The sequence below is a fragment of the Lissotriton helveticus genome, chromosome 8, assembly GCF_964261635.1.
Source record: "Lissotriton helveticus chromosome 8, aLisHel1.1, whole genome shotgun sequence".
Lineage (NCBI taxonomy): Eukaryota > Metazoa > Chordata > Amphibia > Caudata > Salamandridae > Lissotriton > Lissotriton helveticus.
The window spans coordinates 159,629,385-159,643,214 of NC_136069.1; the positions used below are offsets into that span (position 1 = coordinate 159,629,385).

At 43.3% G+C, this 13,830-nt stretch overlaps 1 protein-coding gene across 5 annotated transcripts in view; it reads left to right on the forward strand.

The window, feature by feature from the left end:
- Positions 1-417: 417 nt before the first annotated feature.
- Positions 418-13,830, forward strand: part of PRDM15 (PR/SET domain 15) — a 371,830-nt gene continuing 358,417 nt past the window's right edge. For 3 of the 5 annotated variants that reach the window (XM_078656805.1, XM_078656810.1, XM_078656807.1), the window contains exon 1: positions 499-621. The gene's annotated coding sequence lies outside the window, so the exon portion shown is untranslated. Of the gene's footprint in view, positions 622-13,830 lie in introns of all 5 variants that reach the window. The other 2 variants (XM_078656809.1, XM_078656811.1) reach the window with 2 other exon arrangements.

The window sequence follows — 13,830 nt, forward strand, 5'->3', positions numbered from 1 at the left end:
TGGCGCAGTCAGCAGTGGGAGATAAATGGCTACTGCCGAACAATAATGTGCCTCAAACTTCCATTAGTTGGCAGAGAGACGCAAACTCTCGCACACAGTCTCGGTCAAAGGGTGCGCGTGTCTTGCTGGTTGAGCCTTCGCCCAGCAAGCGCGGCTCATTTTCCGCGCGAGAGTCCGGTTCTCCTCGTGTGAGTATTTCTATAGATACTCCATCAGCCACAGGCGCAAGCGGGTACCCGAGCGTAATAAGTATCCATCCACCTACGTCGCCAACCGCCGACCCACTGACAACTAGTGGATGTATTCCGCTACAGTGAAAATAACTTCCGGGGCAACCTCCGGGAATTCTGTTCCGGAGCAGAGTCAGATACTTCCGGTGCAGCAGCAGGAATAGGTTTCAATAGAGATGGGTGGGCCTTCTTTTTTCGAGGCGGGACATTTTTCTAACCAATCGTGGGATTTACTGCGTAATACAACCACAAAGACCCTGTTGGAACCGCCCCTTAACATGTCAATCAGTTTAAAAACCTGCTTTCTGATTACCACCCCTCGCTTTCGTCTATAGAAGTTGAGTAGACTCGCGATAAAGATAATCAATTGGTTGGGATCTTCTTTCGGGAGGTAAGGTTCGCCGTGAGTGAGCCTCTTGCTATTTATAAGGTTAGACGTCCTGGGGGTAGAGTGTGGGTTTGACAGCGGCCTGGGAACAGGCATGAGCACTTGGGGTCAAGTCAGTGTTGGCTTCTGTCATCTGGTTGAAACAATGTAGCTTACTGTAATACAGGTGAGGAAAATTCGTCCTCACATCATTTGAGTTTGTCTTTTCTATATTTTACACAATGAAGGAGAGAGAGCATAGATAATGCTTGTGAGTATTCTTGAGATGGAATGTGCTGCTAAGTTTAAAGCATCTGGAATGTACCCCTTTCCAACTGTTGGTTAAGGGTAGGTTCTCTGTAACAGAAGACCCTGTATTAAGAACACAGGGATATACCTCTATATTGTCCTAGCTATGCACCCTATTAGGCACCCAAATGTAATTGTCTCCATCACAAAAGGACCTGGTGGAGCCAGAGGCTCAGATATTGTGCTACAAGGGCTCATGTGGTTCGTTAGTGTGGTGACTTATCTGTGTTAAGTTCCCATCACTATATCCTATTGTTTCCATGAATCCCTCTACCTCTAGGTTCACCCACTTTCGGTATTGCCTTCGTAATATGAGCATCCAATAAACCCGATGTTTTCAACACTAATGTTAATATAGTGGCAGCACCCTTAAAGTACTGTTTTCGTATAGTTATAACAATATTGAAGCAGAATCAGGTCTGGTGGCTCAGTGGACTAATGCATGCGCTGCAGGAACCTGTGTTTGACCTCAGTGACACTGACTGACATCCCCATGGGTTCGCTCATCCTTTCATCTTTTCAAGGTCTATAAAATGCGTACCATTGAGATGGGTAACAATAAACATCTGTTATTGGGCACCAAGATACCCTTCTGAGTGAACGTGCTGTACTAATGCTTATAATGTGTTATGTTAAGCTGTAAGCATAATCTGTTGTGTTCCGCTGTTAGGCACATTTGTGTTTTTAAATGTTTATTTTTCAAATTGTATAGTGCATCATGCTGCTGTCTGCTGCCTCAAAATGTACTTTGGGGTGTTATAAAGAACATGGCTCTGAAATGGTGGCTTTTGGGCATCTCTTGTGAAGCGCAGATGCATATCAAGTGTACAAAGTCCTCTCCTGGTGATGTGAGACCCCTTTATCATTATAAAGTTCCCGAAAAAGCTACATTATAAGTTGGAAGATGAATAAACAGGCATTTTATTTTGCCCACAAATTGTTAATGTGATTCAGTTTGTTTAGTTTGCATATGGTTGGATTAGAAGTGTACCTAGTTCATAGTGTAGTAACTATAATACATGTCTTGGTGACAGACTGTCGCTATAACAGTGCTTAAGACACACTTTACACAGGACTACATACACTGAAAGAGGGGTAGTTTCCAGCCTGAAACCCAGAACTCCAAACACCCAAGTACTCAAATAGGTACTTGACCTTGCAATTTCTAGCTTTCCCACAGTGAAAGGGATTTCTGAAGAGGACACACAGTACCTCAAAGCCTAATCCCTGAAGCTCCATTGCGATGAAAACTGAAAACCAAACCTCTGGTGAGGAACTCTTCCATCTCAGTTTTTAAAGAGTGGAGAATTACTTAAGTGTATTCATAAGAGACATTCAGGTGCAGTTCCTCCAAATTCAGTCATGCAAGATTCTGTCAAAGTGTGAAAGGTAGTTACGGCTATTTGCAGAGAGTTTTTCTGGAAATTCTATGCTGGCTGAAATGTAAATTGATACTTGTATAGCGCACTACTCACCCGCAAGGGTCTCAAGGCGCTTGTACGAATACCGCTGTGGAACCCACTGAAGAGTAATGTACTCATTATTTGGGTGAATTCTGGGATTCCACATTTAGCTATGAAGCCGAGAGCCATAACACTGAGTAGGAGGTCCCCAAGGAGCCATTGATTGTGTAAAGAAAAGTTAAGCCTCCTGGTGTTTGACAACTGTGGTAGTAGCAATTAAACCCAATTGCCAGATTCGATGACGCCTTGGTGTTAGGTATGTTCAACAAAAGGAGGGACTGGAGGCCAGTTTAACGAGGTCCAGTGTATGTGCCCCAGGAGGCTATATTTGGAAAAATGGTACACAGTTCCTCTCTGATGGTTTAAAAGAAATAATAGAAACTCGTGGTAAGGTCACAAATAGACCACTAGTGTATTCAAGAAGGAAGGAGGAAGGAGGGGGAATTCTCCTTTTGGAACTAGGGCTCTCACACACCCAGCAAGCTAGGTGTCATGCTTCATCATTTGAGGCTGCCCCTCGTCAAGTCGGCGCTGCAATACCTGACGGGCACCCGAAACCGGGGCTCTTTATCGGGGATCTTTTGTTCCTGCCGGTTGGTGCAGTGGGGGTGAGAGGCCAAGTTTGTGTAGATGTAGTGAAAAGGTGAGTTTAAAATAGGTCGGTCAGTCCCATCCCAACTTTTTTCTGTAGGTAAACTGCCTAGTTAAAAGGTGGAGAGGGGCCTAACCTAGTCGTGAGGTGTCTAGATGTAAGGGCCTTACTCTCAGATGATCGACATGTTTCGTGTCTCTGGAGTCAATGAAGTACAGGACACTTCTTCAGGATTGTGTGTCATACTATCTACAGCAGAAGGTAAGTGTAAAACTACATACCCCAAGTTTCCATAGTAGACCTAAGCTGTATGCTCATTGGCATGGAACAGTGGTCGGCAGTTGAAAGGACACTGATTGGGTCCGACGACGAGAGTCGTATCTGCCTTCTGACCTGTTCAGTCATGCAAGATTCTGTCAAAGTGTGAAAGGTAGTTACGGCTATTTGCAGAGAGTTTTTCTGGAAATTCTATGCTGGCTGAAGAGTAATGTACTCATTATTTGGGTGAATTCTGGGATTCCACATTTAGCTATGAAGCCGAGAGCCATAACACTGAGTAGGAGGTCTCCAAGGAGCCATTGATTGTGTAAAGAAAAGTTAAGCCTCCTGGTATTTGACAACTTGTGGTAGTAGCAATTAAACCCAATTGTCAGATTCGTTGACGCCTTGGTGTTAGGTGCCAGGCTGTTATACATCTGGCATCCTGATATTGATAGCTACTGTTTGCCAGTAAGCAGTAGTTACTCATGGCTGATAGTCTTTCAACATGTTTTGATGTTTGGGATTTGTTTTTAAGAGGTAAATTGGTGACAGCAAGAATTTAACAAACAAAGTTAACACAAAGGATTAAAACAGGGGTGAGTATTGGCCCCCATGCCTGTTTTAATATATATCTAGCACAAACCATACCGAACATCAACGCTCGCCGCCAATACTGGCTCAAGAGGAAACGGAATATCTACAGTACGCCGATGATATTGTTTATTGAGTCAAACACCAATAGGACTTCAGCAAAGTATGGACGTCTTAAAAACATACATAGATCGAAATGGTCTAGAGCTAAATCTGAAGAAAACCAAAGTGGTTCGGTTGGTAGCCTAGAAGGGAAGCGAACAAAGTTGAGGAAGACCTAAAAATACTTAGGATTCATCGTGGAGCATCAAATGAAAGGCAAACAACACATAGAAACCATGCAGGCGAAAGCGCAATCCTTAAACTACGGCTTCAGACGTTAAAAATGAAACTGAACTGCCCTTCATTTGATCATCTTTTAACAGTGATGAGTGCTCAGTTAATGCCAGCAGTGATGTATGGTATGGAAACATTGAAAGGATGTGCAGAAGGCATCTTAAACAAAATCCAAACAAGAGTATATACATTTGTGTTCAGCATCGCAAAAACTGAATCTCCAGCACAGGTGCGTTTGGGTTGCTGAATCAAAAATACCAATGTAAAGGAGCCTTTATAAAACTATGCTGGAGATTACGCGCGTCAGAAAAAGGGTCAATTAACCATATGTGCTGGAAGGAAATAGAGGAGCAATTACAACAAAATAAAAAAGATTCTTGGGGTCTATAACTAAAATAGGCTATTGAGGAGCTTGGAATAGAAGATGCCTGGAGTCGAAGTATTGGAAAACAGTCTTTTTATAAAGTGATAAAAGCTACTAAAAGCATCTTTCATATTTAACAGACAAGACAAGCCTTGCACTCAGACGTCCTGCTCAGACAGTGATTCATTCCTATAAAAAACTACAGCACCAGGATTACTTTACAGCACACTTTTCACTGAAAATAAAACTCCAGTTTATGCAGTACCATTTTCGAAAACGGGAAACAAAAGATCTAATGCCATCCTAGAAGAATCAGACATCGAATAAAGAATGTTGTTTATGCAAATATAAGGAAGAAACTCTTGCACACATATTCTGCGTTTGCCCGAGTCACCTGACAGAAAGAAAGATAATGCTGAAAAGAATCTTCAGAGAACTAGAAATACGAACAAGCAGGCAAGCTGTAACCCATTGGCTGGGTGGCTACTCTATACCGCTTACATGCCAGGGAGTAAAATTTATAAAAGTAAACATGAAAGCATTAGAGCAAGTAATGTAGGGCATTAGCACCTTGATAAAGAGCTTTAGCTGGGAAGTATATTGAATCTGCACCTTAACAAAGGGTTTACGTAATGTACAAGGGAAGAACAATAATTTAGCTGAGCTGAAGAACTGAAGGTGAAATCTAGAGAAATCAGTGTTAAAGGAGCAATTAAAACAAAAGAACAAGGACAATGCACTTTAAAATCCAGGACAACAAGAAAGAAGACACTTGAATTAAAATGTACCTCCACACAGTAACACTTTAAACAATAGATCGTGCACATTGAAAAACGTAATCGCATAAAGCCCTGTGAAAAACTGTCATGCACCGAGTGGCGAGTTTTTCATGTTGAGGCCACACAAGAACTGAATTAATGTAACTTTTAAATTAGTTTTTAATTTGGAGTTACATGACCGTTTTTAAAAAAGATTTGTTGAAAATATAAGTTTATAATCACATTTTAAGAAATGTAATGAATGAATAATTGTGTACCAGTTTTTATTGACCTAAAACTTAAATACTTTTTTTTTTTAAAAAGAGGTAAATTCCTTCTGTGAATTTAGCTGAAAGGAATTCTGCTTTTAAGCAAGGGAAAATACAAGGTATTGAGCATCTAGGAAACTTGGTTAGTGGTGAAGGAGTCTGACCCAAGGAATATTTGTTTCATGGGATTGAGACGAGTACAGTAAATAAGGATAATTTGCTCTTCATTTTAACAATCATGTTTAAGTGGCACAAGAAGCATACATAAGAGTTCATTTGATTAAGGATGGTCATCAATATGGTGCTGAAGGTAGAACGTTTTAATCCAGCATGTACTTTGAGTAGAACTACTTCCAAGGCACACATAAGTAGAATGGCACCACCTTGGTCTGTGTGCAGATTCGTAAGCTACAGTTAGAAAGTAGGGGTTTAGTTGTGCTATTGCTCCTAAATATAATGCATTTTCTTTTGACACTTCCAGGCCATTTTGTTCTCCTAAGATATCCCCCCACCACTACTCCACCAAGGCTATGATTATGTTTCTTCAACTGTTTTACGCGAAGGAGCATTTCCCAAACGTTCTAGTCCTATGCAATGGAGTTCAATTTGCGTTCCCTGCATTAGAGCAATATCTTAGCACTTGTGGGAAAGAAGACAAGAAATGAAAATGTGTATCCCCTAAAGTCCATATAGGTTTCTTTGTCTTATTATTGATGTTTCAAAAGCATGTTATGTTATAAACATTTATATCGCGCACCGATACTCAAGAGTGTCCTGGCACGGTTGGTGAACATAACAGCAAAGAGTCAAAGATTAGGTGGCTCGATTAAAGAGAAAAGTCTTCAACTGTTTCTTAAACAGCATAGTATCCTGAATGTTACACAGCTCCAGAGGGAGGGAGTTCCAGGCCTTTGGTGCTTCAACAGAGAGAGAACTGCCTCCCTAACGGACCCTGCTGAAGCGGGGGACAACTGCCAGGCTCTGTATAGTAGAACGAAGACTTCTGAGAGGGACGTAGAAGGCAAAGCGCCTCCAGAGGTAGGCCGGGCCTAATCCATGCAAGGCTTTATGAGCCAGAGTAAGGACCTTAAACTGGACTCGATGAACCACAGAGAGCCAGTGAAGGTCCCGTAGATGCTGTTTCATACTTGATCTCCCAGGCATTTAAGGCAAAACCCAAGCTGCCGCATTCTGTATAGTTTGTAATTTTTTTATCTGCTACCCTGGAAGGCCAATGTAGAAGCCGTTAGCATAATCAATGCGGGACAAGATGAGAGACTGAGTCACCATTTCCCTAGCTGGCCTAGGCAGCAAAGGGAAAAACTTTCGGAGTGATTTTAAAATACCAAAGCACGCCCTCGCAAGTCTCTATGTCTGCGTGGTAAACCTAAGGTCCTCCCCTACCAGATTTCCAGGTTTTTTACAGGGTTGCCAGATGAATTAGGCCAGGAGTACTCTGAGGGCCACAGAGTCTCCCTAAAAGAAGGAGGTAAGGGACCATAGAGAAGGACCTCAGACTTGTCCTCATTACACTTCAGCTGCGCCCTAGCCAGCCATTTGATAACGGCCGAGAGACAGCTCTGGGCTACAGTCTGGGACAGATCGCTTTTCCTCCAAGTGAAGAGGAGCTGGGTATCATCCGCATAAGCTATGACTTTCGCTCCCAGCTCCTCTGCAAGAAAGATCAAGGGTGTGATATAGATATTAAAAAGCAGAGGGCTCAGAGTCAAGCCCTGCGGAACTCCAGTAGACACCCTCCTAAGAGTCGAGGAAAAAGGTGACATCCAAACTTGCTGGGTGCGATCTTCTCGGAAGGATTTAAACCAATCCCAGACCTGGCCAGACACGCCAATGCTAGAAAGCCGGGTGAGAAGTTGTTGATGGGGGACCATATCAAAGGCCGCAGAGAGGTTTAATAAAATCAAGGTCGCTCTGCCGCCCTTGTCTGCCGCCCGAATGCAAACCCCTTCCGAAGCTGTTGAGATGGAAATGGTCCGGGGAGGCGAATCAACCAGATCAGTGCTAAAACTAAAATTGCACTTGGCACATCTCCTGGCCAGATTATTAAGTACCTCCCAATGGCAATCACACTTACCCTTAAAAAGGTCTAAGCCCAGTAAATCATTGCGGCTAAAGCACCTGCGACCCTCCAGCGGCTCAATAGGAAAACGGGCATTATTGCTGGCACTGGTCGCCTCCCGGGCGCAGACTGGCTTGCCTTTGGAGCGCCCGCTGCACAAGTCCGCTGCGCGTCCTATTAGGCATGCGCCTTAAGTGAAAAATTCCCTCCCTCAGCTAGAGAGCCAACTCCAGACCGGGAACCAGAAGTGTGACAGAGCAAGCACTACCCTCCGCAGAAACGGCACAGAAAAGCCACGGCAGAACAGGGCAGGCAAGATGAGGTACAGAGAGCCAAAATTACATTAACAGTATTCACACAGCTTTAAAATAAATGTGCTATCCTCAATGATTTAGGAAGGTTTAAAATTGCTGCAATGCTGACCGGAGCACCAAATGGGTCAAGCAGAAGCTGCCACTTTCCTGCTATCACCGCTGACACAGACCAGTCAATACCCTGAATCTAATATTTTTATGATTGGTAATCAATAATAATAAACTTTATTCGGATTATTACAATCCATAAAAGCAATACAATTTAAAAAATCTTCAAAGAGATCTAGTTATCAGTTACTTAAAATGATTGCAGAAAGAAATTTCATTAGTGTATACAGTACAGATATATTTTCTTAAAGGTTTTTCCTATGTCTGTATATACATTTCAAAAAATTAAGGACATGGTAACATGTGGCTTCAGTATCCAAGAGCTGCAGGCTCAACATGGCCACTCTACATTGTCTGAGACCCCACGATTTTAAAAGGGTCAGTAGCCAGAGTTTGCGGTGTTCCTGATAAAATTTACAGAACAGAACTGTATGAAGCGTGGATTGACCTGATATCCCATCACATGGGCATGGAGGTGAATTTAGGTCCCACACGTTTGGTGTTGGGAAAACCACCAGTTTGTGAAATAAGTTCAGTCTGAATCTTATCAGGAGGAATCGTTCAAAGGTACCAATGTCAAGATTTAAATAAGGCTGCATCGAAAGAGTAGATTGAACCAACATGGCGTGCTGCGTCGATTGTTTCCCGGCCTCGACCTGAAGTCTTAATTTGATCAGATGGTCCAACGCTCGCTGTTTTAAATTCTCCTTTGCGAGTTCTCCAATTTTTTCGGGATTAAAATAATATTTTTCCATTCCAAGATCTCGAAGAAAGGTCCGAATGTAGGCCAGCCATTTAATTCTCAAAACATAATCCAGGGACATTGCGTCCGCCACTATCATTTTTGTGAGGGCGTTTTTGTCCGATGTCCAGATACGTCGCCAAAGTAAAATTGGTTGTAACTTGGCAAGGTCTTCAATATATGGTGCCCCTAGTTCCAAGTGGCAGGCGTAAGTGGAGGAAGTTTTGGGGGCGGATAGGATAAATCTAAAGAATTTATTTTCTGCAGTTTGCAGAGACGTGACGTCCATATGTCCCCATAGTCCTGCACCATATAAAGCTGTGGATTGGCATTTGGCTTTATATATAGTTATCAGTTCTCTAGGTGGACGTTTTCCTAGTTTTTGAGAGAACGATACCAAAGCGGCTAGTGCTCTTTTGAAACAATGGCTTCTGGCTTCTATTGCTGGTTTCCAGGAGAGTTTATTGTCTATCATGACCCCCAGATAAGAGTATTCTTTGGTTGAGTCAATTTTTTGGCTATCAAGGTAAATAGAGTTTTGGTGTTTTTTCCCAACCCCAGCATTCATTACAAAAGTTTTTTTCACATTTATGTGGAGGTCAAGAGTTCTCATAAACTGGGAATAACTATTAAGGGACCTTTGGAGTTCACGGGGAGTTTGTGCGAGAAGGACGGCGTCATCCGCATACAGCAGGGCGGGGATCGGGCGATGTTTTGCCAAGGGGAGATCACGGGCACCCTTTAGTAGCTCAACCTCCAAGTTGTTGGTATAGAGGGAGAAAAGGAAGGGTGCCAGGACACAGCCTTGTCTGACCCCACGCTCTACTGCGAAGGACTCCGTCAGTTCTCCCTTTGTTCCATAACGAACTCTTGCAGATGGATAGGAATAGAGTTCCCTTAGAAAATTCAGGAGTGGAGGATCAACCCCCATCTGTGCCAAGAGGGACCACAATTTTGTATGGGCGACGCAGTCGAACGCCGCCGACAAATCTACGTAGGTCATGTAAAGTTTTGCTTTCTTTGCATGCACATATTTTCCAAAAATTAATGATAAATTTAGGGCTTGTTCCACGGTACCTAATCCTTTTCTAAATCCGAATTGAAGGTCGGATAAGATACCTCTTTCTTCTGCCCAGTCCTGAAGTCTTTCTAAAATCACTCGTCCTGCTATTTTTCCCAATGAGTCCAACAAGGAGATTGGGCGATAGCAGGCGGGGTCCATGCGATTACCTTTTTTAAAAATCGGCACCATAATGGACCTGGTCCAAGACTCCAAGATTCCTATTTTTGCTGTAGCGGTGCAGACTCTTGTTAAAATTGGTGCCCAGAGATCTATTTGATGTTTGAAAAGATCTGCCGGGACACCGTCCGGCCCTGGGGCTTTCCCTTTTTTGGTGGAGTTCAGTGCCACGAGAATTTCGGGAATATCAAAGCTTATATCTATTGGGTATGGTGAGGGTATTTTTTCCTCTTCTTCCAGGTCTTGATCGTGGGTTGGTTTTCGGAAGATGCTGGTGAAATGTGACACCCAAGTTACAGCGTCTATGGCAGCTTCGATTTTTGGGCAAATGTCGTCTGCCAAAAAAGGAGTTCTTATAATTTTCCAGAAAGCTTTAGAGTTTTTTTCCTGGGCACTGGTGTGAAGTTCGTTCCACAGCTCTCGCTTCAGTTCCTCTTTCCTCCTTTTTCTTATTTTTAGATATTCGCTTCTGAGAGTGGCTATTGTTCTAGGATCCCTTTCTTTTTTATTTAGGGCTTGCTTTAGATTTGTATGAGCCTTGGTGCACTCTTGATTGAACCAGCCATTAGGCTTGGATGAGGTAGGTTTTTGTTTTTTTGTTAATAACACCTTAATTTTTCCCATGATTTGGGCGAAGTTGGTTAAAAGATCCGTATCGTTGGTGGCTGTATCCAAACAAATTTCAATTTGGGGATGGACTAATCTTATTAGCTCTTTAGTGAGTTCCTCTGGATTTGTCCTCTCCCATTTTATAGAATACCCATTTACTTTATCCATGTTAATATCTTCCTGAGTCAGTGCGTTAGCTATTATTTCAGGAGAACATTTCTGGTTAATTAATGAGACTTCCAGAGTTAGAATTGCATGGTCGCTTTGGGAATTTGGTATTACTTCAAAGTTCTTTACTCTTAGTTGTAAGGACGCTGATATAATTATAAAGTCTACCGTAGTTTGGTAGCCTCTTCCAATGTAGGTAGGTGCAAGTGAGTTTTCCCCATAATCCGAGGTGTTTGCTATCTGGAGATCCAGATCGGATAGGAGATCATTCATTTGCCTTCCCATTTTATTATGGGAAAAATGAGTGAGTAAGAGGCCTTCTTCCGTCACCATGCCGGGACATTTTCTTTTTGGTTTGGTACAGGCGTGTAGGTTGAAATCGCCTGCCCATAATATGTTTACCGGGGCTCCTTCTCTTTGTTTCATTCTTAAATTAATTAGTTTCTCGTGAAGGTGGGCCAAGACTTTCTCGAAGTCCAATTCATCCAGATTGTTATAAAAATTGATAATAATCATCGACTCTCTTTTCTGGAAGTAAAGACCAAGGATCTGCAAATTTTGTGCCAATTCGATAACCTTTATTTTAACGTTTTGGATAGTGTTGGCTATAAAAATACAGAGACCTCCCTTTGGTCTACCTGTATGTCCCGACTGCGCAAGGGACGAGTACGTTTTAAATCCTTGCAGGTGGTATTCTTGTAGGGACCATGTCTCCTGTAAGCATAGTACTTGGTGATTAAGCGTATGATACAGGATTGTCCCATCCTCTATTTTTGTCTTTAATCCCGCAGTGTTCCACGAGATCAAGCTCAGGATTATTACGCTATCCCTTGAGCTTTTTGTGCTTTTTAATTCATTTCGGATCTCAGGAACTGGTAGAGTCTCTGAGACTGGGGAGACTAACGGGCTTTCTGTTTGAGGTTGGGAGTCTTCCTGAGGTTGTGATTGTGGTAGTCAATCAACACATTCCAGGGGGCTGTATCTATTTTCTAATTGGGGGCCATTCCAGCTATCCCAACGTGTGGAATCGTTGCACTTTGTCCGGTGGTCCTGGCCTCTCCATTCGTCCCTATTTCTGCCATGATGATTTGGGCCTAGTGGGTTGAATGGGGGAAGCCATCCTTGCCGCGGCTGTTGCCAAGGATGGATACTAAAATGCGTTGTTTGCTGAGGTTGGTGAGGTTGCCACCCTTGTTGGGAGGTGTGATGTGAATATTGTGGTAGGTTGATGGGGTGTTGGGTTGCATGGTGTGCGAATTGGGAAAATAAGGCCGGTGATTGCCACTGAAAAACTGAATGTTGTAAGTTTTGTGGGAAATTAGGCCTATCTAAGTAGTGTTGGGGATGATATATGTTATTTTCAGGGGGATTTGCAGGGCCGGGGTTTGGTGGATATGCATAAAAGGGAAAATTCTGCCTTGAAGGTGAAGATAAAAAATAAGACAAGGGAAGGGGATTTATTTTTGTAGCAGGACCTCTATTGGGCGAGTTACAGATATAATTTGACGCCCCGATCTCCCTGAATTTGATACTGATGACATCCCCCGCTATTGCCTTCGGGGTTCTACCAACCCAGTCTCCTCTACGTACAGAGAAGATGTCACCCCTAATATGTGCGGGTAATGGTCTGTGGAGTTGGAGCCATTGGGCACATTTGTTCCTCAGCTCTGCAAAAGTTTCTCTCGTACCCTCCTTCAGTGGGGGCACCGCTGTTAGCACCACCACGAGGGGAGAGGCTTCCGGGGGTAAGTTAATAATTTTGGGCCGAGGTTGCTTTGTCTTCAGATCTGATGGATTTTCCTGAGAGGGGGTCTCTGGTGGGATAGTGAGATTCCCTTTTGCTTGTCTATTATTTGTTTTTAATTGACCTACTAAACCTGTTTGTGTGGCAGAAGGAAGAACTACCACCTCCGGAGTATTTTGGGAGACTTCCAAATTGCTCCCTTTTTTTGCTAAAGGAAGTGTTTCTGCCGCTTTTTTAATTTGTGAAATATTGGGATTAACTGTTTTACCTGTTATTTGTTTGGTGCTAGGTGATTTTTGAGGTGTTTCCTTTGCTCCCTGTGTTGGGGCAGGACCGTTTCTACTTAATTTACAACTGCATTTAGTGTTAATTAATGACGTAAGTCTGTCCAGCTTTGATATGAGTGGTTTGATCTGTGCTGTAATTTTAGCTTCAAGGTCAGATTTTAGATCCATAACCATGTTTTCCACCCAACAGGGGATACCTGCCGAGGGATTTGGGGTAGGAGTAATTAAATTATGGTTCTTTATTTTTGATTTTCCCTTGATGATTGGCATTTCCTTTGAGAAAGTAGTGATGATTTCCTTTGTTTTTGTTGGTTCTACATACGTTTCTGGCTCAGGTGGTAAGGAATTACAAATGGGACTTTGGACTAATTTCTCATCCGGTGATTGGCAAGCTTCTAGATCAGGAGTTGCGTCGAGATCAACATATGATTGATCGGAGTCCGATTGGGTTACGGATAAGTCTACTGAGTTTGGAACAGTCACCATTGGAACGATGGTTAGTGGCAGGGGTAAGGAGCAATTATTATTGTTTGCCCCCTGATGGACAGGAGAATTTGCGGTAGCAATTGAGCCGAGCGAAGATCGTTTTGCCTGTATGAGGTCTAAGGAGACTCTTTTCTCCAGTAAGATGATGCTTTTGTCAATGGTGTCATTTACCCTGGATATAAACAGGTCTATAGGGCCGGTCACTTGCGTCACCAGTGTTGCTTTCTTGGACGTGCTTCTTGTTTTGGGACGCATCCTGATCCCCAATAATGTACGTTAAATAATTCAAGGGGGCCCAGAGGGGTTGTCGTGGGGTGCAGGGTGACAGGGCCCGGGCCGTCCTCTGCCGTCCTCGAACGGCCTCAAACGGCCCTGTCTTTGCCCTGTCTTCGCCCGAGCTGCGTCCCGCGCTGCGGGAGGGAAGTGTTGTTTTGTAGGAGGTGCAAAAGGGCGGGGGGCGGGCCAGCAGGGAGAGCGGACCGGAAGCTCTTCCTTGGTCTTGCAGGGACTTC